The 25,535-nt window shown below is 49.2% G+C and overlaps 1 protein-coding gene across 7 annotated transcripts in view; it reads right to left on the bottom strand.

Moving 5' to 3' along the window:
• Positions 1–536: 536 nt before the first annotated feature.
• Positions 537–25,535, bottom strand: part of BTRC (beta-transducin repeat containing E3 ubiquitin protein ligase) — a 1,125,814-nt gene continuing 1,100,815 nt past the window's right edge. For all 7 annotated transcript variants that reach the window (XM_078643631.1, XM_078643626.1, XM_078643630.1 and 4 more), the window contains one exon: positions 537–1,976. The gene's annotated coding sequence lies outside the window, so the exon portion shown is untranslated. The remainder of the gene's footprint in view (positions 1,977–25,535) is intronic.

Consider the following 25,535-nt stretch of genomic DNA (forward strand, 5'->3'; position numbering starts at 1 on the left):
GCTTACTTCTGACAAGTGAGACTAGAAAAGGATGCGGAGTCCTGAGCACTCTTTCACTATACATTTCAAAACCTTCTCGGACCCAGTCCACAGTACATAAGAGAACAACTTGGAACTAAAGGGGTGTGGGCAGCTGCCCCTTAGAGTCTGAGAATTCCGGTATGCACAGCTACGGTTCCAAAGCACCATCTCATCGGGGTTCTGGGCTATAGTGGTTAGTAAAAGAAGAGAGAGAGAATTATAGGGTAGAATATACAAAGATCCATTGCATCTGTCAAAATATTGTAAATAATACCCCTCAGAATATTTATAATCCACATGTTACACACTGAATACAAAAACTGGAAACATATAAGGACGCATCACATACAAACAACATCATATCATTAACTTGTCGTGCTAAAATGCTGGGACGAGGTGGTCCAAGGTTATATCAGCATATTACCGATGGCTTTGGCAACTAAAGAAAAACACACGTTAAAGTGTAAATAAAAGGTCAGATGTGCGGAAATTGACCAAAGCTTCTGCAAGAGACAAACACACATTATTTTTATTGAGTGTGTGCCAAAGTAATACAAATCACAGCAAATACCTGATATTATTTCTAGTAGAGATTTCCTATACATATGTCAGCCTAATAACTTTGAACACTAAGTGAACTGCTTTTGTTTGTAGACATTACATGGGCATTGTACTAATAGTCACCTTGTTTACTTTTTTTCATAGAACGATGGTCTCGTTTTCACTATTTACGTCGTCACATTATATTTTGTAAGGAATCGTTAAGGAATTCTTATATAAAATTCATTTTAAAACGATTCTGGGGACAGCCATGCAACTAAAACCTGCTTTTGCATAGTGTGATAGTCCTGATTGCTTCAAATCAATTACGTTTCAGCTTCTTGAAAAACATTGCATAGTAGCGAATTAATCAGATGACTTTTCTGAAACAGCTCGACATTTGAAGGGCTCACAATTATAACAATAACTCAGGTCTCCTTTCTATTCACTGTAAAACAATCCTGTTCACTTTCTGAACCATCAATCGTTATCCCGGTGGTTAAACTTGGAATAATTTGAAACAACGTCCTCATCCGTGCTGTTGTGTGCGACCTTGAGAAAGAGTGACCTAGGAAATCTTTTTTTCAGTGGAGAGTATTGCTGTCGATTGCTATGCAGCTATCTTCTACCAAATGTGACCGACCCTACAGATTCTCAAAATGGGCTAGAAATCAAAGGAATGTTGGTTAAAATATAATTAAAAAATACATATCCAATATGCGCAGGCTGTGCTGCGTGAGCTATTTATTACGCATACGCCCATGGACGCAGTGTGGGTCTCCATGCATTTCTTGTAATAATGCAGAGATAAATATTCATTATGCGGCAGGTAGTGTGGCCCTATGCAGTCGGCCATTTTATACATGAGCAAAAGGAGATACGTGAAAGCCAGAAACACGCGAATTGTGACTAGATATAGATATGCAAATAGAGAAAGAACAAGAGCATAAAAATGGAGGAAGAGATAAATAATTTATACTGCACGAACACATTCATTTCATTCTTATTAACCCAAGTAGTGAATTGTTCCTTTTACGTCCGGGTTCTTGAACGTCCCAATACTCCGGCAGTGAGCTTGGCTTTTGGCGCCAGAATCAGAAGCGAATTCTCGGCATGGTGCACAGCGCAAAACAGTCACAATCCTTGAAGTGCTTTTTAATAATACATTTATAGAATGTGTAACAGAGAGACAAGCAGAGGCCTTCGGTGTCTCTTGTCCACATCCCTTTTCTACAGTTTATTGGCAGCTTTTCGCAGTCCCTCAACGATGCGTTGACCAGCCCTGAGCTCATCACCTGCCAGAGGTGTTCCAAATTCTGCCACAACAGTCGATCTTTTCGGCAAGTATTTGTCAAGCAGATAAGCTCTCGTCCTGGTACTTGCAGATCATTTCAATACCATAGCTCGAATGAGCCCTTAAAAGGGAGAAACAGAAAACAGTTATCCTTAATATAATATTCAGAATTTGCTGGTTATATGTGTTTATATGGTCAATTGTGATCATATTTCCTGAAATAGCACGGAAGTTATTATACACATTATTACAAACACACAGGATCTCCAAATGCTCTTTGAGTCACTTCCTTTAGATTACTCTCACCTGTGTCAGATTGTTACCTTTGAATGTATTTTAAAGTCTGGGCTTTGAGACAGGTTTAGCTGCCCCTAGAACAGTGCTTTCCAAACCTTTTATAACCACGATCCAATTTTTAGTAGGACAAACTTTCGCAAGCCACCTATCCGTAATGGACGAAGCGAGCAATTGTTTTTAATGTAACTAAAGGATAAATCGGTAGTGCACTATCATTTACAGACAGCACATTTTCAATTCAAATGGCCACTAAATTTGCACAGACATACAGTTTTACTGTTATAACTATATTGCATACACATTTTAATGTGTGAAAATCGAGTTTCAGTGATTAGTTATCATTTGTATCACAAAGTAAAGTGTCTTGATTTGTTTTGATCCTATTCAAATATTTGTTTCCATCACACTTCAGAATTACAAAAAAAAGTGTTCAACTTTTGCTTAACCAACAGCTTAATGTGTACAGTTCCTTCACAGTAATTTTCATTTTGTTGTGTTACAAAAAAATGACATCGTATAGCCTTTCCTTTCACACTTCCTGTACCCCAGCAAGATTGTCAAATAATTCACTTTACTTTTCTTTCACTGACTGTAAGGTGAGAAGACTTTGGAAACAGCAATTCCCTTGTTAAACAAGCATTGGGAAAGCCAAAAGGTTTCGCCTACGAGAGAGATGTATTGGCTTTGTTAATGTTTTTTAACCATGTTGTACAGCAGCATAGAGTAGAGTGGCGTAGAATAGTGTGGCACAGAGTGATGTACAGTGGAGTCGCGTAGAGTGGAGAAGCATAGCATAGAGTGACGTAGTGTGGGCTGGAGTGGTGTAGAGTGTAGTGGAGCGGAGTGGGCATAGTGGCATGGCGGACAGTGGTGTAGAGCAACATAGAGTGGAGTGGTATAGAGTAGAGTAAAGAGACATAGCAGAGTTGCGCTGTGTGGAGGGGGCAGAGTGGCAGAAAGTGACACTATGTAGAGTGGAGTGGGGTACACTGGAGTGGAGTAGAGTGCAGTGGCATGATGCAGAGTGGTGTGGTGTAGAGTGAAGGGACAGAGTGGAGAGCTGTGCTGCGAAGTACAGTGAAGTGGTGGAGAGTGGAGTGGTGCAGAGTAGAGTGGTGTAGAGTAGCGTAGAGTGCAGTGGCATAGAATAAAGTGGTGTAGACTGGTATAGAGTACAGTGGTGTAGAGTAGAGTGCGGTGGCATAGAGTAGAGTGGTGCCAGGTAGAGTTCAGTGGAGCGGGCAGAGTAGAGTGGCATAGAGTGTAGTGTTGCAGACTAGAATACAGTGGTGTGAAGAGTACAGTGTTGAACAGTAGTGTAGAGTGCAGTAGCACAGAGTGGAATAAAGTGCAGTAGAGTGGCATAGAGTACAGTGCTGCAGAGTAGAGTTCAGTTGAATAGAGTGCAATGGCGTGGAGTGGTGCAGAGTAGAATTCAGTGGCATGCAGGGGAGTAGAGTACAGTGTTGTAGGGCGCAGTCGCATTGGGTGCAGTAGCGCAGAGTAGAGGGATTTGTAGTGGCATAGAATGCAGTGGCATAGTGCAGAGTAGAGTGCAGTGGCATGGAGCGGTGTGGAGTAGAGTGGTGTATATTGCTGTGGCGTACAGTAGAGTGGTGCAGAGTAGAAGGGAGTGGTGATGAGTGGGGTAGAATGGAGTGCAATAGTGTAGAGTGCAATTGTGTAGAGTAGAGCTGCTTGGAGCGGTGTAGGGTCACATGCAGAGGCATAGAGTGGTGCAGAGTAGAATGGCATAGAGTGGAGTGGCTTAGAGTGTAGTGTAGTGGCATAGTGTACAGTGGCTTAGAGAGCAATGGTGTAGAGCGGAGCTGAATGGAGTGGTGCAGAGTAGTGTTCAGTGGCACACAGCGGAGCGGTGCAGAGCAGAGTGAATAGAGCTAAGTGGCTTAGAGAGGAGTGCAGCAACGTAGAGTGGTGCACAGTAGAGTGGTGTAGAGTATTGCAGAGTACAGTGATGCACTGTAAAGTGGCATAAAGTTCAGTTGCATAGAGTGGTGGAGAGTAGATTGGTGTAGAATACAGTTGCGTATAGTAGAATGCAATGGTGTATAGTGGAGTGGTGTAGGTTGCAGAGGCGTGTAGTGGCCCAGAGTAGAGTGCAGTAGTGTAGAGTGCAGTGGAGTGTTGTATGTTGCAGTGGTGTGGAGTGGTGCAGAGTAGAAGAGCTTGGAGTGTTGCAGGTGTAGAGTGCAGTGTCACAGAGTGGAGTGCTGCAGAGTAGAGTGGCATAGAATGCAGTGGAGTAGAGCGTAGTAGCATGGAGCAGAGTGGTGCAGCATAAAGTCCAGTGGCATAGAATAGAGTGGTGTACAGTGGCATAGAGAGCAGTGGCACTGAGTGGTGTGCAGTAGAGTGGCATACAGTGCAGTGGTGCAGAGTAGAGTGGTGTAGAGTGCAGTGGCGTGGAGTTAGCTGAAGCTTAATCTAGACAAAACAAAACTGCTTATAAATGCTTTTAAGGACTGCCTAAAATATGTTCAAGGGTAGTCATAAATGTAATTAATACTGAGCTCAGCTCACAATCACCTGTGTCCACCAGCTCAATTTTCTGTTTGACTGTAATTTAAAAATGCATGATCTAGTGAAGATAAAACCTTATCTAATTAGGATCAGTTATGGGTTTATGACCTCACCAGAAATAATTGTGTGGACACGCTGCCATTACGAAATGGTCTGTACAAAAGTTGCCATTGTAGCAGACTAAAACAAAGCTCTGCTAGTGTAAGATACTGCTTCCCTGGTTCTAAGGCAAGTGTCACGGTTTCCCCGGTACCTCACGGGGTGCCCCAGGGCTCGTCCATCAGCCCGATCCTTTTTAATTTTTATTTGAAACCATTAGTTATTTTGATTAAATCCCACAGTCTAAGAACTGTAAATTACGCGGACGATACCCAGCTTATCCTTTCCTGGGAGGGGGAAGACTCAATCCCCATGGAATCGTTCCACGACTGCCTGAGAGACACAGCCAGCTGGCTGCACAAAAATTCTTTGCAATTCAACTCATCAAAGACCGAGGTACTGTTCTGTGCCGGGAGCCGGATTCCTCGTCTATTTCCCACGGAATTCTGGCCCCCGGAAACCTCAGAAAAACCACAGCCGGTGACTAGTGTCCGGAATTTGGGCGTCATGCTAAACGACAAACTCAGCATGGAAACGCAAGTAATCAAAACAGTTTCTACCTGCTCGGCCCTACTGCGTTCTCTACGCAAAATTATGCCTCTACTTCCCTCACAGGCACGAGCATTAATAGTCAGGTGTACTATTCTTAGTCGCCTTGACTACTGCAATGCACTTATGCTAGAGTCCCCAGCCGTTCTACTGGACAGACTCCAAAGAGTCCAGTCGGCCGCAGCCAAACTTGCTCTTGGATGGACCAGAAGATCCTCGGCTACAGCAGCCTTAGCCGAGTAACACTGGCTCCCACTAAAGCAGCGAATAGCTTTAAAGCACTTTGTCTTGTTTTTAAAGCGCTACACGGAACTGGCCCTAGATCCCTACAAAAAATGTTCTCCTGGTACACCCCCACCAGAGCGCTCCGATCCGCCTCAGCCTGCCTTGTTGTGGTACCCAGATTCAATAAGGTAAGGATGGGGGGAAGATCCTTCAGAGTGGCTGCCACTAAGCTCTGGAACAGTCTGCCGGCCGACATCCGCCAAGTCCCACAACTCCTCCCTTTTAGAAAGCGGATTAAAACCTGGCTCTTCCCCTAAAACTCCCTCACCGGTATTCGTCCTAGCATCCCCGTTCATTTCTCATCTCAGGAGTAATCTCTCAGCGCCAGGATACCTGCCAGGTGACAGATGCGCTATATAAATGTTTTAAATAAATAATAATTAAGCATATATCCATCAACTTGTGCAGCCCGTGCTGGTAACTTGTGACTTCTGTAACACCACCAAGTAAGGTTCTCCATGCCCCGGAGCATACCGGGCAGTACTGTTCGGACCGGGAAACAGCCACAAGCGGAACCATGCTTGCCTTATCCATGCGTATGCATGGCTAAGGCAAGCATGGGTCAGGATGTTTTAGGGCCGGGGGCCAAGGTTGATTTTAGGGCTTGGGGTGTGGGGGGGGTCGGGTTTGTTTGTAGGGATGGGGTTGTTTTTAGGGTTCAGGGGTTGTTTTTAGGGCGTGATGGAGGGTTGGGAATGTTTTTAGAGCTCAGTGAGGGGGCGGGCCTGTTTTTAGGGCGGGGGGAGTCAGAGCTGTTTTTATGCTGGGGATGGAGGGGCTGGGGTGAGATCTTTACCACACATATCCCTTTACCATGAAATTGCGTGGTAAAGCCTTGCTGGTAAAGAAATGCTTTGTTAAAACACATTCATTTTACGGACAGCATTGAAGAGGCATGTGTGGTTTAGACATGCCAGTGTCTGTCATACCACCGTCCAGACTCAATTCATGCACCTGATGTATGCTATTTACTCTCAGCACTGGCAAAACACGCACTCTTGAGTGTGTTCCTAGAGATGTGAAGCTTCTTTCAGGGCCCTCAAAATCCACTACACAACCTATATTTTCCACTAGACTTCTCTTCATTTTAGTTTCTTTACACTTCATTTTATCTATTCTTATGTTAAGATGTTAAATGTCGAATGAAAGCATGTTTCAATATTAAACAAATATTTAAAATGTAGAATGTGTAGTTATGTTAAAAGAACAAAACATGCAATTGAAAGAACAGGGGCCATATTATGTATAGGATGCTCTGCTTTGGTCTGCATCATGGTCCACCTATAAACAGGTGCTGTGGGGTCAGATCTGCTCAGTGTGCCCTGTAACAGTTAATGTGCTGCCTCCAGCACCGCTGCCAACTCAAGTCTGCCCAGTTGGCAGCGCGTTAGTGAAAGGCAGATTGGCTGTTTGAAGCAGCCACTCTGTCTTTCTCAGAGAAGGCAGCAATGTGGCCTGCTTTTGAAAGGGGGCACGGATCTTGTTGGACAGGCCCCACGAAGGGCTCGCTCCCTCCCCACACGACAGGGCCCAGACACCGGCTCTCCGGGGGCTACCCGCAGAAGCAACCCGCAACCCGTCCCCTCCGGGACGCCTGCTCCCGGATATCTCTGTGCCACGGGCCCGGGCCCCCGTCAGCCCCATTGCCCGGCCCAGCCGCCATCTTGGACACTGCACCACGCGGCCGCGTGGCCTCAGCTCGACCCCAACCCTGGGCCCGGCCAGGCCCCGCCATCCCGGCACCACCATCCATCCAGGAGGTGAACGGACCACTTGGCAGGCTAATGGGAGAAAGAAGTGTCGATGGCTCTCCCCCGCCAGGTGCCGATCGCCCCCAGCCTCCCCGGGTGCTGGCTCCACCCCCCTGCTGGGTGTCTGGACTCCCTCATCCTGGACCTCCCGACCTCCCAGTGCGAGGGTCCGGACATCAAAGGGCGCCAGACCTATAACCGAGGCAGCCCCAGAGCAGGAAGGCAGTTGTATCCTGGAGTCAAGAGACACCGAGAAGAACTCATCCTTGACGGACTGCTGGCGCTGCCGCAGCCCTGCCTTGTGAACTATCGTCCTGCCTGCTGGCGCTGCCGCGGCCTTCTGCAACCTTCATCCTCGTGGGACCTGCTGGCGCTGCCGCGCCCCGTTGTACCTTCCATCCTCGTTGGGACCTGCTGGCGCTGCCGCGGCCCGTTGCCACCTACGATCTCTTCGGGACCTGCTGGCGCTGCCGCGGTCCGACCCGTCCGACCACCGAGCTCGAGGATTGTGAGCTACCGCCGTTTCACCTCAGTACCCGTAGGTACCAAGACTGTCCCGCTACCCCCGTCCCCTACTGGAGACTAGAATTGAGAGGATCATCGTGTCCTGATCTCCTTGTATCGTACTACCTTACTTCAAGAACTGCCTATAAAAGGTGTTACTCTGATCTTCGTGTGGTGTCCATCTGTGGGGGGGGGAAGTTACTTGTCTGTACGATCGCTGGAGACGGCCCTCACCGGAGGCCTCTCCCCTTGTGCTCGGCCGACCCTCCAGGTCCCCGTCTAACATTGGTGGCCAGCGGCGCGATCCGAACCAACGCGTAAACCGTACAGAGAGTAACTCACCCTACGACTAATCCACAATGACGACCAGAGAGAGCGGATCTGCAGAGAAATTCCAGATGGAAAAACTGGAAGAGTACAACCACCGAGAGCTAAAACAATTTTGCATAGAACTAGGCATTGCCACCACCGGTCTGAGCACGAAAGAGGACTTCAAACACGCCCTAGAATCCTGGGCAGAGACAAATATCGCCGGACCCCGGGACCCCGAAGCCCCGGAAACAAACACCACTCTGACGGAAGAAAGGATAACGGATCTCTCCCGGGAAGAGATCCGAGAACGAGAGAAAAATAGACTACACGAGTTAGAGCTGGCACGGCTCAAATTAGATGGAGAATTGAAACTGGCAGAACAAAAGATGAACTTAGAACACTTACGGCTCCAAGAAGAGCGAGAGGAAAAGCAGAGACAGAGTGAACTCGAAGAAAAAAAACTGGCATACGAACACGAGTGCAAGCTAGCGGAGATAGAAATGCGCAAACAGAACAAAGACCTAGGGGTGCCCGAGCAACCGCGCCCCCCAGGTACTACCGAACAGAAGGTCCACATCCCCAAGGATGTGGTCCGTGAATACTATCGGAACGACGACATACAGCAGTGGTTCAAGGCCTACGAGATCGCCATGACTGCCCACCGGATCGCTCGAAGTGACTGGGGAGCCGGTCTATGGGGGAGATTCGTCAATGAAGGCCGGGATGCCCTGCTGCAGCTTCCGGACCATCAAATGACGTCCTATGACCACATGAAGGCCGCCCTCCTGAGTCGATATGGGCTGACGCCCGAGATGTACCGCCAGAGGTTCCGCAACTGCACCCGGATCCCGGGTACAACCTGGATAGAACATGTAAACTATTTCAGCCGAGCCTTCGAGGGATGGATCAAGGGTAGCAACGTAACAACCTACGAACAGCTCTTCAACCTCATTGTGTGGGAGCACCTCTCCAACAACTGCTTCGTCGAGCTCAGGCAGCACCTCCTCGACAGTAAATTGACTGACCCACGGCAGCTCGCCGCCGAGGCTGACCGATGGGAGAGCACCCGAGTGACCCGGAGTGGGCCAAACGAGCAGAACAGAACCAACCAAGGTCATCATCGTCCCCGAGGTGGAGGAGGACGACAGGGCCGGGGCAGAGACGCCGTCCCGGCCGCTCCCGTCAACAACACCCCGCCCCCAGCCGGCCGGGGCAACCCCCCGATGCGCCCGGGGTTCCGAGCCAACGTTACGTGTCATCGATGCCAGCGAGTCGGCCACTATGCCAGTGACCCGACCTGCCCAAAGAACCAGACCCCCGGACCCCGCCAGGTGGCTGCCGCCGCCCTAGGAGAAGAGAAAGTCTCCGAAGAGCCTGAAGAGTATGAGCAGGAGCAGCCGGAGTGGGAACCTGCCGCCATGACGCTGGCCTGCCTAGGGGGAAGAGACCTGATCCCGCGGGCTCCCCTACCAGCCAACACCAGGAAATACAGCCAGTGGGTGAACATAAATGGGCGTAAGGCCGAAGCCCTGCGTGACACAGGGGCCAGTGTGACGGCCGTCCGTTGTCACCTGGTGACCCCAGAACAAATCCTGCCAAACGTTCTTTGCCCCGTCCGATCGGCCGACAATTCGGAGAGCCTGTGTCGGATGGCCTCCGTCCCCCTCGAATGGGGAGGAGTCTCCGGTATGTTAAAAGTGACTGTCCGCGACGATGCCCCCGTGGACTGCCTCCTGGGGAACGATCTCGAGAGTTCCCCGTGGGCAGCCGTTGAAAGAAGAGAGCACCTGGGGATGTTAGGCCTCCCGGGCTGGGCGTGCGTAACAACCCGGTCCATGGCCGCCGACACCATCCCTAGATCTGAAGAACCCGAATGGCCAGCACCTCCTCCCCCGATCGCTTCAGAGGGAGACTCCATCCCTGCGGACACCCCGGAACAAACCCACGAAGAGCCCGCTCAGCCCCAAGACCTCCCGGACCTGGCTCAGTGGCGTCAGGAAGGGGGGCCCACCCAAGAACAATTCCGGCAAGAGCAAAAGACATGTCCCTCCCTCGAGGGACTGCGACAGCAAGCACTCGCCCAGGGCACAGGAGACACCGCAGGGGCCCACTGGATCTATTGGGACAATGACCTACTGTACAGCGAACAAAGAATAGCGGAGCTGGGGGCCAGTCGAGTGCTGGTGGTGCCCCTCCGTTTCAGAGACTTCCTTCTGAACTTGGCCCATGATGTCCCCCTGGCTGGACACTTGGGGCAAGACAAAACATACAACCGCCTGGTGACTCACTTTTACTGGCCGAAAATGAGAAATGACGTCTCCACCCACTGCCGGTCCTGCCCGACCTGCCAGGCCAGCGGGAAGAGCGGCCGCAAGCTCAAGGCACCTCTTCAACCATTCCCCGTTGTGACCACCCCGTTCAAAAGGGTGGGAATAGACATTGTGGGGCCCCTGGACCCCCGAACAGCACAAGGGCATCGATTCATCCTGGTCCTGGTGGACCACGCCACCCGCTATCCTGAGGCGGTTCCCCTTCGAACTGTAACAGCACCAGTAGTAGGTCGAGCCTTAATGGGGATCTTCTCTCGAGTGGGCTTCCCCAGGGAAGTCGTCAGCGACAGGGGCACGAACTTTATCTCCAAATATATGAAATCCCTATGGCAACAGTGCGGAGTCACCTACCAATTCACAACCCCCTATCACCCGCAAGGAAACGGACTGGTCGAGCGATTCAACCGCACTCTCAAGGGGATGATCATGGGGCTGGAAGAACCCCTACGCCGCCAGTGGGACGTGCTACTACCGTGCCTCCTCTTCGCCTACCGAGAAGTCCCCCAGAAGTCCCTCGGCTTCAGCCCTTTCGAACTCCTGTACGGACACCCTGTTCGCGGGCCTCTCAGCCTAGTTAAAGAAGAGTGGGAAATGGCCCCCCTGAAGACCCCTCCAGACGTCTACAAGTACCTCCTGACCCTCCGTAATCAGACCCGGCGATTCAGAGAGCTCGCCAAAGCCAATCTTGAAGCCAGTCAGGAGGACATGAAGAAGTGGTACGATCAACATGCCTCCTCCATCGAATTCGAGCCGGGCCAGCAGGTATGGGTGATGTCCCCCATCGAACCTTGTGCCTTACAGGACAAATGGACGGGGCCCTTCAAGGTGATCGAGCGTAAGAGCCCCGTCACCTACCTCATCGACATGGAATCCCCCCGGAACCCCCTCCGGGTCCTCCACGCCAACAGACTCAAACCCCACTTCGTGCGCTCGGAGCTCAGCCTGCTGATGGCTACAGACAGTGGGGCAGAAGAGGACTCCGAGCCCCTCCCTGACCTACTGGGGGCCGGGGAAAAAGATGGTTCGGTGGACGGGGTCCAACTCTCCGAGGCTCTGACCCCGGAGCAGCGCCAAGACTGACGGGCCCTCCTGCTGCAATTTGCAAACCTATTCTCCCTCACACCCGGGGTCACCCCCTGGTGTCTGCACGACGTGGACACTGGCGACAGTCCTCCTATCCGACACCGGCCGTACCGGGTACCAGATCGGGTACGCACCTGCATCCAAGAAGAAGTCTCCAAGATGCTCGCACTCGGAGTCATCGAACCCTCTGACAGCCCCTGGGCCAGCCCGGTTGTACTGGTCCCCAAAGCTGCGGCCCCGGGCACCACACCCGAGCTCCGGTTCTGCGTCGACTATCGGGGTCTGAACGCTGTCACCCGAACCGACGCTCACCCCATCTCCCGAGCCGACAAACTAGTTGACCGCATGGGGGCGGCCCGCTACCTAAGCATATTCGACCTGACGGCGGGCTACTGGCAGATCGGCCTCACCCCCAGGGCACAAGAACGATCCGCTTTCTCCACCCCGGATGGACACTACCATTTCAGAGTGATGCCATTCGGCATGAAAAACGCTCCAGCCACGTTTCAACTACTTGTGAACCAGGTATTGGCGGGCCTCGAAGAGTTCAGCGCTGCATACCTGGACGACATCGCGGTGTATAGCCGCCACTGGTCAGACCACCTCCGCCACCTCCGAGGGGTCCTGCAGGCCCTCCAACGGGCCGGCCTCACAATCAAGGCCAGCAAGTGCCAAATCGGCCAGGGGTCCGTGACCTACCTCGGAAACCAAGTGGGGAGCGGTCTGGTGGCCCCCCTCCAGCTCAAGATCGCTGCCATCCAGTCCTGGCGCCCCCCCGTAACCCAAACCGAGGTCCGAGCCTTCTTGGGGCTCACCGGATACTATCGGCGGTTCGTAAAGGACTATGGCAGCATTGTGGGGCCCCTCACGGAACTCACATCCAAGACCAACCCAAAAACAGTCAACTGGACTCCCGACTGTCAAGCGGCCTTCGAGAGGCTGAAGGCCGCCATGTGCACCGCTCCTGTGCTCCAGGCCCCCGACTACAGCCGTGAGTTCATCGTCCAGACGGATGCCTCAGACCATGGCATCGGGGCCGTCCTCTCCCAACTGAACCCCGAGGGAGTCGACCAACCAGTGGCCTTCATCAGCAGACGCCTCCTGCCCCGAGAACAGCGCTGGAGCACCACTGAGCGAGAGGCCTTCGCAGTAGTATGGGCCCTCAAGAAGCTCCGGCCTTACCTCTTCGGAACCCACTTCCGGGTACAAACAGATCATCGGCCCCTGCAATGGCTAATGCAAATGCGGGGGGAGAACCCCAAACTATTGCGATGGTCCATCTCCCTGCAGGGGATGGACTTCACTGTGGAGCATCGCCCTGGCCAAGACCACGCCAACGCGGATGGCCTGTCCCGCTTTTTCCGCCTCGACGAGGAGAGTCCCCAAGAGGATGGGTGACTCTCCCCGCCTTCAGCTGGGGGGGACGCATGTTGGACAGGCCCCACGAAGGGCTCGCTCCCTCCCCGCACGACAGGGCCCAGACACCGGCTCTCCGGGGGCTACCCGCAGAAGCAACCCGCAACCCGTCCCCTCTGGGACGCCTGCTCCCGGATATCTCTGTGCCACGGGCCCGGGCCCCCGTCAGCCCCATTGCCCGGCCCAGCCGCCATCTTGGACACTGCACCACGCGGCCGCGTGGCCTCAGCTCGACCCCAACCCTGGGCCCGGCCAGGCCCCGCCATCCCGGCACCACCATCCATCCAGGAGGTGAACGGACCACTTGGCAGGCTAATGGGAGAAAGAAGTGTCGATGGCTCTCCCCCGCCAGGTGCCGATCGCCCCCAGCCTCCCCGGGTGCTGGCTCCACCCCCCTGCTGGGTGTCTGGACTCCCTCATCCCGGACCTCCCGACCTCCCAGTGCGAGGGTCCGGACATCAAAGGGCGCCAGACCTATAACCGAGGCAGCCCCAGAGCAGGAAGGCAGTTGTATCCTGGAGTCGAGAGACACCGAGAAGAACTCATCCTTGACGGACTGCTGGCGCTGCCGCAGCCCTGCCTTGTGAACTATCGTCCTGCCTGCTGGCGCTGCCGCGGCCTTCTGCAACCTTCATCCTCGTGGGACCTGCTGGCGCTGCCGCGGCCCGTTGTACCTTCCATCCTCGTTGGGACCTGCTGGCGCTGCCGCGGCCCGTTGCCACCTACGATCTCTTCGGGACCTGCTGGCGCTGCCGCGGTCCGACCCGTCCGACCACCGAGCTCGAGGATTGTGAGCTACCGCCGTTTCACCTCAGTACCCGTAGGTACCAAGACTGTCCCGCTACCCCCTTCCCCTACTAGAGACTAGAATTGAGAGGATCATCGTGTCCTGATCTCCTTGTATCGTACCTCCTTACTTCAAGAACTGCCTATAAAAGGTGTTACTCTGATCTTCGTGTGGTGTCCATCTGTGGGGGGGGAAGTTACTTGTCTGTACGATCGCTGGAGACGGCCCTCACCGGAGGCCTCTCCCCTTGTGCTCGGCCGACCCTCCAGGTCCCCGTCTAACAGATCTTTCATCAAGGACATCCATTTTACCATCAAGGGGCACACTGGCTATGCAGTATTTCTTTATGGCTCACAGTCTGTGCACCTACTGACTGCTCCTTTGCCTCTGCACCCGAGTCTATAATATGGCACAGATTGTCCTATTTAAAAAGAAAGACCACCAGGCAATTTTATTGAATGACTTTGCGGAGAAGATCAGGCAGACTAAACACCCTTTCAGAGAAATATACAACATAGTTAACTCTTTTCTAAAACCTAATGTGGTATGGATAGGGCCCTCTCCCTCTAAGGAACGATGCAGCAGCGTGCACACTTCTTCCTGGATAAAGTCAAAAAAATCTAGTGCTCCCTAGTGTGCTGCCAATCTCCTGGGAGAATCCAACAGAATCAGTTACTTACCTGTGGGAAAGATGTATCTGTTATAGACATTTAATAGTTATAGATTCCTTACCTTAGAATTACCGCCAGGAGTCAGTCTGGATATGGAGAATTTTTCTTCAGCAATACCCCTGTGCGTCGGTAGGTGGTGTCAGTCGACTCTGCGTCCGTCGTTGGCGTCATGGTCGCTGGGATGACGTCGCAGTGTCTACTTAGACCGCAACGTCATCTCGGCGAACATTTCGTCGAACGCTGAGTCGACCGACGCCACCTACCGACACGCAGGGGTATTGCTGAAGAAAAATTCTCTGGATCCAGTATGACGCCTAACGGTAATTCTAAGGTAAGGAATCTATAACTAATAGTCTCTTTCAGATGCCAATATCACGGACAATCCACCTTTAGTAGAAATGTAATCTTTTCAAAAAAGGCTGGGCATGAATGACATCAAAGGAGTAGCAGGCACAATAAAATCAGGATCACCATTAGACCCAGCTTAGTGAACATTCTATTGAATGGAGAGGAGACTATACTGTTGCCCTTATTGACCATATACAACACATCTTTGGAGGATGGTTGTGTCCCAGATTCTTGGAAGCATTCCATTATTAGGCAATTATTACAAAAGGCTTCATTGGAACACAAGAGACCATAAAATTACAATCATCCAAGTGCCCAATGTGTGCCAGCATTATTTGTATTACAGAAGGGACTGTGCAACCGTCTACAGCCCCTTCAGTAATATCAAAAAGTACCAGTGGTGCAGAAAGCGGGGCACACACTCATTGCTCCCTGGGCATTTTGTGCATTACTGCCCCAGAATTCTAACATATTGTCAAGCCAGGTAACATAGAACAGCCCACAGGGTAGGGTGCAGTGTATTTAAAAGGCTGAACATGTACTTTCAAGTTTTACATGTCCTGATGATGTAGTGGAAACTATTAAATTAGTTGTTCACTACTGCAAGGCCTATCCTTCCCATAGGATAACACTGGGGTTACCTTATTACATTTAATATGCTGTAATTTTCAAATGGGAGCAGGTAAACAGTTAATGTTTGGTGTCTTTGGAAATGTAATGAAAAATCCTGACTTATCGTAAAGTCTGATTCTAAATTACAATTTGAAAGTGCCACTTTTAGAAAGTTAGTCAAACATGGGTTAACGTCCTTATTGGTGGCCAGATGGGACATAGGAAAAGTTGTTTTTATTTAAAAAATGAAACAATCTGACCACCTTTTTGGTTTTGCTATTTCTTTAGGCAGAACACCAGCCAAATGTTTTTATATTTCTTGGTCCCGGTTATTTTTTTACCCTTATTTAGGCAATTTATAACTTATTTCATATATTTATGTACAAGCCTGAAAATATATGATACACAATTCAGTTTGAGATGAATGATTGACAAAATACACAGCGAAAATTAAAACAGTGCATAAATAAAAAAATCATGAATATTACACCATTCATGATTTTTTTGATTTAAGCACTGTTTGAATTTGCACTGTTTTGATTCCACATAAGTTGTTCTTTTTATGTATTTTGTCAATGATTCGTCTTAAATTGAATTGCGTATTTTCAGGCTCGTACATAAATGTAGGAAATAAGTTATACATTGCCTAAATAAGGGTAAAAAAAATAACCTGGCCCAAGAAATATAAAAACATTGGCTCGTAGTCTGCTTAAATAAATAGCAGCAAGACAAAAAAGGTGGTCAGATTGTTTCATTAAAAAAAAAATACTTTCAGAAAGTTGGCATTTTCCTCCCTTAGCAACTTGGTGCCTGCAGCCTGTCTCCGGGTCACATGACTGGGTGTAGTTGACAGTTGGGCTTTGAGTATTCCTCCTAGACAGATACACACAATAGGGAGCCTAGGCATGCCTGGATGGGCCATCACTGACAGGATGGGAGGGAGGAGCTCAGCACAGATCCACTTACACTTGAATAGGCTGTGTCCTGCTTCCACACAAAGGGCTACATGCCCCCGGTAGTTAGTCTGGCTCCAGGGCATGGAGGGCAGGGAACCTGTACACTTCAGAGGCATGCCTCTAGAAGCTTCTCCCCCACTTCAAAGGCACAACTGGGTAAAAATACTGGACCTCAGACACCAACTCTTCAGTACTCTTCTAGACCTGAGGATACTGTGCCAGGAAGAAGGACTGCTGTACTGCTGAAATGACTGCCACTCTGCTGGACTGCTGATCTGAAGGACTGCTGTCCTGCTGCTCTCTTGCCTGGGTTAGGTGGACTGGACCTGCATCTTTTAAACCCAGAACTCTAGATGGACTGTAAGGGCTAGTTGGATGGCCTCCTGATCGGAAGCCTCATGTGCATAATAGGCTTCCAAAAACCCTGCAACTGCACCTAGCCATCTATGAGTTTACCCTGCCAAGTGATGCCACCCTAGTACGGGACCCTTGGAAGTAAGCCTAAGATGCTCTACCAGCCTCTGTGGATCCAGCAGAACCAACGCATCTCCTCTGCTGCATAGCGCAACCATGAGCAGAACCAACACTTCTCCATTGCTGCATGGATTGGACCTGTAGCAAAGATACGCATCGCTGCCACAGCCCACAACCTCTTTGGAACTGCCACTGCGTAACGCATCGTTGGTGCAGGTCGTTGTGTCCCTCATGGATGGCAGCCTCAATGACACCGCCGCACTCCACATTGTAGCCTCGCAGCTCCTCAGAACCCTCACAGCACCCTAATTGGAAGATGCAGCCTTGACATTGGACTACACATCACAAAATTTCAATAACAGGATCCTCTGATAACATAGGACCTCACATCGCAGCCTCGCTGCACCTTAGAACCAACTCGGCTGCGCAGCACATCTTCGATGTGGATCATCACGAGGCTCCACACACAACAATTTAAGCCAGGTAGTTTCTTCAGTGGGCCTAATTGGGCCACTGCAGCCTGCCCAAGCTCCATCACGGTCGGACTGAACTTGTGACTTTGTCCTGATCGGGCGCAACTAGATATCCACAGTTGGTGTTTTGTGCTGCTATTTTCACCAAAATATTTTAAATTGCATATCTTCAGTTCTACTGATTGGATTCTTTCATTTTGGTCTTGTTTTATTTATTTAAAAAACCCTCTAGTTTTCTACCTTGATGTGGGCTACTTATTGTGTGGTGTTTTTCACTTTATCAATTTGTTAAGTGTTGCACAAATACTTTACACAGTGCCTCTGAGTTCAGCCTGACTGCTCTATGCCAAGTTACCAGAGGGTTGAGAACAGAGTAATTTCGGGTTTGCTTGTGCCACACCTTTACAAGGATCGTGGTTGGTGCTTGAGTAGTGTTTCACCCCGTCAACCAACAACGCAATTTCTTACAAAGATATATAGTCATATGGCTAATCATTGATTAATGCTCAATTATTTAGAGAAACAACTAAAGAACCAAAGTGATTAGTATTTGCTACTACATACTACAATGTGGACATGCAGGAATTTAGGCACTAATACACTGCTATTGATCATAGGGGAGAGGTAAGTTTCAAGTAAACAATAAGGGACTTAGTCATAGCAGGCTAGGGGTCTCTTGAGGACAATGAGGAAGGAGACTAAACCAATCTATCTGCTATGGTGAACATGTGAAATGCAATACTTGTAACAACAAGAGAGGAAGGGAAACAAAACGCTCCTATTCCCCTCGGGCGAAATCCAAAAGAACAACAGAGCAGTGTCCCAACAATAACGACTACAATAAGAGTAAGCAAGTTGCCTAGCTCACAGTCTAGGTTGATTGTTAAGGAAACCTTATTAGGTTGTTTTGAAAGCCCTCACTCACCAACCTGGTTGGTGACATGCTTCATCATCGGGCCCCACCAGGAGTGGCCGAATGCCACCCTGGTGTGCTGTCCAGTAATCAATAGCCATACGTTTATCATAGTGACCAGCAGTCTGGATATATTTAACAGCACAGAATATTATGGTCTCAAGTCAAATGGTGTTATTTCATATTGGTGCATCAGGAGTACACGGATTTAGCATCAACAACAACAATGATGATAATAATAACGGGACCTCCACTAGTTTCTTAGTAAAAACCTATTTGAGTTAACACAATGATTGTGTGAAGGCAATCCAAGAAGGGTGGTTCAGGACGGTAAATAAAGAGTAATACGACCAAGTAGAAGAGGAGAAAGAAAAAGAAGAGAGGAAAGAAGGCCTGAACAAAAAGAGCAAAGCAAAAATAAAGTCTATACGTCAGAAGTTTGGGAAAAGAGGAAGGAGGGACAAAAGGAATAAGAGAAAAAGTAATTACAAGTCATTAGGATCTAATAGCTTCCCAACTTATTTTCTGTTGGTATTCACTGTAGTTAAAAATAGTCCTGCGCCCTCATATAGGCATATACCCATCTAGCTACGTAGGCATATAGCTTATGTAAGGTATAAAATATATATAAAGCAACGGAAACAGTTAGATAATGCTAGGTAGGATACAGTTTCGTACATTTCTATTAGCCACTCGTCATGGGAACGCCAATGTCTCAGGATACATTTTTGCAGCAGTCATGGTGGTGTCTCACGTGACATGTTCAAGTCCGAGAGTCCGCATATTGTGTAGTAAGACTAGTTTTTTTTAGTGAAAAAGAGGGGGAGATGCAGGTCCTGCTTAGGGTAGTCTTAGCTGAGGACCTAGTATCTAGACACATCTGGACAATTGTAGATGATTTAGGGCATGGTCCCACCTCCAAAAATGTGTATGGTGCACGAGGCCGACTGTAATTAGTTTTTGACGAGTCCAGTACCAATCCTGAAGTGATATAAAAAGGTTAAACTTCAGCCTGGAGTGTCTAACCCATCTGTCTAGATTCCCAATGACTTTTGTCCACTATTCCTCTGTATAAGCAGTCTGTAGCAGTTTTTACTATCTGGTTAATTACTGCAGCAAGAGCGGGTAGGAGTGTAGGTGTAAGTTTTAAAACCCAAAGTCCCCTTAAATAACCCCCAGTTTTTAGATATTGCACTGAGGGAAGGTCCCCTACCTCCCATGATGATGTGCCGAACCAGCTGTGGAGGGAGTGTTCAGTTGTAGGTATTTCTATTTCTGCCACATCGTAAATGGAATTCTTCTTAAAGTGTATCAAAAGATTTCAATTCTCCCTGTGATAGTAGCTGGTCTAGTGTGAGAATATGAGCCTTTTTCAAGGTCTCCCATCATGTGGGCTGCATATACTAGTGTTGTGCCAAAGGGGTGCCCATCTATGCAGTCGAACATCAGTCTTGAAGGTTTTATGCAAATATAGCCAGACCCTTAACAATGTTTGGACTACGGGGTGCATGGTTTGTGAAGCTGGGGTGCAACGATTATATAGTATGTGAAGAGCTGGCTGGGTATGTGCAATCCCCCATTCGATGTCAACCCATAAGGGGATGTCGCTCTGTCTCGGCCATAGATAAACTGGGACAAGTGTGTAATAGTGCTCAACACACAGTAGGCTTATGCCACCCCACTGCCTGTGGACTATACATTTTGAGGTTCTTAGCCTTGGCTTCATATTTACTTGATGGTAGTCTTTATTCACTTTTCAATGATCCCCAGTATAAGGGTCTTAACTGTAAATGGTGGCATGCCTAACGGCTGTAAGACTCGAGGTAATATGATAGTGACAAGTTTAGATAAGCCGATTTTGCGTAGTCTACGTTGCTGTTTAGCAATGAGTGGATCTAGATTATCCAAAACCATTTTACCCTGGCCTCTGTTAACATACACCCCCAGATATTTGAGACGTTCGGACTTCCTTTGGAACTTGCAGTGTGTTATGGCTGCTTTTGCTGTCACACGGGACAGTATTGGTGCCTCTTTTTTGTCCCATTTGATTCTGTATCCCGATATTTCTGAGAAGTCTGAGATAGTGGACATGAGAGCCGAGAGAGAGGTGTTTAATTCACCAAGAATGGGTAAGATATCATCCGCATACAGATGGATTTTTGAGAACCTGCTGAAGTGGGTATTCATGCTATTCTATTCATCCTGATGGATGGTCTTTTCCAGTGATTATAGGGCCTGGAGGAACAGTAGGAGCAATAGGTGGCATCCCTGACGTGCCCCTCTTATGACTGAGTAAAGTTCCGTCAGGATCCCTCCCCCCACAGTTAACCTAGGCTGTGGGGGCCTCGTACAGCCATCTGACTTTGGTAATGAAATCATCACCCAGTCCCAATCTCTGGCGGGTGTGAAACATGCACTCCCATTCAGTCCTATTGAATGCCTTCTCAGTGTTAGGAGACAGTGCCAGTATACTATCTTGTGAGTCATTGGCCGCCAGCCTTAGCATGTCAGAGTGCGCATATGGTTACTGGAGGTCCTGCCAGGTACAAACTCCATTTGTAAGTGGAGAATATGTGTAGCGATTACCTTTATGAATCAGATGGCCAGGTATACGATGTAAACTACAAAATTATGGAAAAGCCAATAAAACAAAGTTTTTAAAAAAAATGAGTCAGATGGCCAGGATCCCTACCAGGATCTTAACGTCTATGTTAAATAAGGAGATTAGGCAATAACTGCTACATTGTAGTGGATCTTTACCAGGTTTAGAGAGGACCGTTATCAGGGCCCTGAAAGAGAGAGATGATAGGCTTCCCATCCCTCCTGTCTGTTTATTGGCTTTGTAAAGGGAGTCTAGTCTTTTTTTTTTTATGCATCAGTAGAATTCTTCCGGGAAACCATCCTCATCTGGGTCTTTATTATGTGGGATGGGCTGCGTCTACCGCCATTACCTCGGTGAACACCGAGGGGCACTGGTAAGGCCGAAGGAGAGCGCAGTTAACTGAAAGTGCGTGTAGCCTACCTTGAACCGCAAGTAACGCCTGTGGCCCGGCGGAATGGGAATGTGAAAATACGCGTCCTGCAGTTCCAACTCTACCATCCAGTCTTCTTGGTCTATGGCGGACAAGACCTGAGTCAGAGTGAGCATTTTGAATTTCTCCTTTTTGAAGAAGAGATTGATGGTCCTAAGAACAAAATGGGCCATAGCCCTTGTCCTTCTTCAGAATCAGAAAATCGTGGGAATAACAGCCACTGCCTACTTCTGAAACTGGGACCCTTTCTATAGCTCCCTTGGCCAAGAGAGCCGTAACTTCCTCTTGGAACAACATTAAATGATCCACCGTCAGCCATTCCTGATTTGGCAGAATAGGAGGAGGAAAAGAAAGAAAGGGTAGAGAATCGCCCTCTCAGACTATCTGCAAGACCCACTTGTCCAATATTATGGATCTTCGGTGGTGTCAATGATGACAAATTCTCCCACCAACTGGAGTAGTGTGGTCCTGCAGAATCAGCCTAGGAGTGCTTGGAGGCTGCAACTGCTGCGGGCTGTATGGTCGATGACTTCTAGCCTCCATTCCGGGATCGGAATGCACCTCGTCCATGTCCTTGCACAGCTTGGGCAGTCTGTACAGAACGGTGGCTGGGATAGGGCTGATGCGGCTGGAAACCCCTTCCGCTGCTAAGAAAGGGGTGAAAGGAAGACTAGCCATGGGATGGAGGAGAGGCCCAAGGTTCTGGACGTAGCTCGAGACTCCTTGAACCTGACCAGGGCGAGTCTGCCTTTTTCCCAAAAAGGCAGGTTCCATCAAAGGGCATGTCCATCAATCGTCTGAGAAGCCAGTTGTCTGAAGCCAGGTGTGGCACCTCAGGGCCACCATCATTGAAAATTGGTCTTCCCAGCGAATCGGTCATATCTAGGCCACACCATAAAGGGAATTTTGCTGCATCTCTTCCATTCTTGACAGCTTGGGAGAGCACAGCCCAGGCCTACTCTAGGACTTGTGGCAGCACATACGCAACTGTCTCCCAAAGGGAATGGGAGAAACAGTCCAATAAGCATGCAGTATTCACCGACCGCAACGCCAGGCTGGAAGAAGAAAACAATTTCTTCCCAAATGAATCTAGCCTCTTGGATTCCCTATCCTGAGGGAAGGAAGGGAATGCACCTTGGGACGAAGAGGCCTGCACCACCAAACTCTCTGGGGTGGGGTGTTGGCTGAGGAACTTTGGGTCGACCGGAGATGGGCGATTGCGGCGTGCAATCGTCCTATTCACAGGAGCACCTTTGCTAGGTTTGAACCATGTTCCTAGAAGGACATCTGTAAGAGCCTCATGAAAGGGCAACAGGAGTTCAGAAGTGGAAGCCCCAGGTTGAAGCACCTCGGTCAGGAGATTAGTCCTGATCTGCACCGAGGGCAGCTCCAGTCCAAGGACCTTGGTTGCCCTCATAACCACCATGGCATAGGATGCCCCCTCCTACTTAGCCACTGTTGGCGGAGTAAGCCTGCCAGTATCTGGGTAAGTATCCAATCCACTGGTCTCCCCAAGTTCCCCATACCACTCCAAATTCTCCTCAGAGACTTCTTGGGTTTCAATAGCGTCCCCAGACCCCTCCAAATTCTCTCCTGAGCCTAGCACATCCTCAAAGTGCTCAGGTGACAACATAGAACCTCTGGGTTCTGTCGACATAGGAATTGACGACGTTCCGGCTCCGTGTCATCGGGGATGAGTTGAGGATGGGGCTTGCGCCATCATTTGGCATCTGTAACGTTGCTGGCTCCAACTTCGGATCTGATGTCGCAGAAAATAGCAACTTTAAAGGGGACAAAGGTCCTAAGCACAATTTGGATAGTGAATCAATGAAGTATAGACCACAATAGGCTCTATATAACACTTTTCCTTGTCCAGCCGGACAGGAAGCTTTAGTAGTTGACTTGATCACAATCTTATTTACAATACAAATATACAGCAACGAATCATTGCAGTATAGCACACTCCTGTGCCATACCATGGAGAAACAGAAGGAAGGATAAGATAATAGGAAAGGGTGTATCAGGCAAAAAGAAGAGCGGACAGGACACTATTTTAGATCAGAACAATTTGTTAGTGTAACCTGAAGCGGCGCATACAACAATAAATGTACCATACATCCAATGTATGCCCACTCAAAGGAGTCGTCGTTTCGATCCCGCACTCAAATTAACAAGGGATCATCATCAGGACTTAAATGATTGTTTGCCTGGTTAAAACATTATTATTGGCCTATGGAGCCTATTTATGACCGCTGCCGGATTTGGCCACCAAGCCTCACCGCTTCCACTAATTTCGTAACCTTCAACTAAGGGTTCCCAAAACAACAAAAGGTTCCGGAGGACATCGCCCCACCGGCCCCACGCACTGCACCGATAATCACAAAGGGCACACGGGCTCACACCTCATCGAGACACACTGTGTGCTCTAAAACTGAGCCATAGCACCACATATGCTGAGCCCTGCTGTGACCATCAGCACCAACTTTACGCGTCCGTGCGCTACATCCTTCCTTGGTACACTGTCTCCATAGGCCAATAATAATGTTCTAACCAGGCAAACAATCATTTAAGTCCTGATGATGATCCCTTGTTAATTTGAGTGCGGGATCGAAACGTCGACTCCTTTGAGTGGGCATACATTTGATGTATGGTACATTTATTGTTGTATGCGCCGCTTCAGGTTACACTAACAAATTGTTCTGATCTAAAATAGTGTCCTGTCCGCTCTTCTTTTTGCCTGATACACCCTTTCCTATTATCTTATCCTTCCTTCTGTTTCTCCATGGTATGGCACAGGAGTGTGCTATACTGCAATGATTCGTTGCTGTATATTTGTATTGTAAATAAGATTGTGATCAAGTCAACTATTAAAGCTTCCTGTCCGGCTGGACAAGGAAAAGTGTTATATAGAGCCTATTGTGGTCTATACTTCATTGATTCACTATCCAAATTGTGCTTAGGACCTTTGTCCCCTTTAAAGTAACTACTACCCATGGTCCTTAGCTACCCGCTGGGTCCCCTTGTTTTTTAGAAATTTGCAGAAAATAGCAACGGCACAACTGGTGTCGAACCGGATCTGGGATCGGATCCCTGAGGCCCCACTGGCGCCTTGGCTGGAGCCAACAGCGTCAAATCAAATGGGGCCCTTCCAAACCCACAAGGGCCGAGGGCTCACCAGCGGGGTCATGGCCTCATAAAACACTTTTATTTCAGCATGAGTTGCTCCAGCGCCCAGAAAGGGGGGAGGCGCGAAGTCGACTCTGGCTCCGGCTCTGCGGAACCGTGCCTAGAGCATCGGTGCTCATTACCTCTCTCGACGACGTAAGGCAGTTGAGGTGAAGAGTAAGTCCTCTTGGACTTCTTCCTATGCCTCTTACCCAAATGTCCGAGGACTTCGAGTGGGAGGAAGAGGACTTGGGGCTCCGGGAGTGGTCCTGCAAAGACCCGTAGGCTCCGACTTCTTGGCCATTCGCTGTGTGCCCCGAAGAGGGTCAATTCTCTAAATATAGCCTGAACACCTGCTTGGAGCTACATCCTAACACTACCAAGTGGCCTTGTATCTGCTCCAGGGACCAGACTAGAGAGCCACTGCCCACAAGGCAGGTGTGTCTTGTGGCCAAGCAGAGGACATGGCATGGTGATGCCCAGCTAAGGCCTAATAAGACAATGAATAATTTTGTAAGAAACCTAAAAGATAGAGACAGGGTACATAACTCTGCTTCAGAGGGAGTGTAGGGGTGGGTAGGAGCAATGAACCTGTGCCAGAGACCCACATCAGACTTGCCCTAAAGTAGAGAGAGAGGAGAGGTGAAGGGTGAGCATTGAAGGTTCGCTGACCTAAACTACAGTGGGCCCTGCACCAGATTACCTGAATGCTGTAGAGTGTAGTATTACATTTTAAAGTGTATTAAAATGCTCCTCTTTTGTAGAGACAAGTACTGGGCTGGAGAAGGAGTTATTACGCTGTTGGGTGTTTGTTGAAGGCTGAGCTTGTTGTACCCTTACTTCAACCCCCTTGAGAAGCCTGCGACCTCTTGACATCACTACAACTAAGAGTCAATTGGTGAATGGGTTGTACATGGCGAAGTTTGCAGAGTCATAGTAGGCAACCGGGACATCAATGGCAACCAACTTCAGCCTCTGTGGCAGAAGCTCAGTAGCCTGTTTGCTACCTGGGCCACCGATGCTGGGTCTGACAGAGAGGAAGCTGGTATTGTTCGTCTGCAAAATGTGACTTGGTTCAGGGT

Source organism: Lissotriton helveticus, chromosome 5_1 (assembly GCF_964261635.1).
Source record: "Lissotriton helveticus chromosome 5_1, aLisHel1.1, whole genome shotgun sequence".
Taxonomy (NCBI): domain Eukaryota; kingdom Metazoa; phylum Chordata; class Amphibia; order Caudata; family Salamandridae; genus Lissotriton; species Lissotriton helveticus.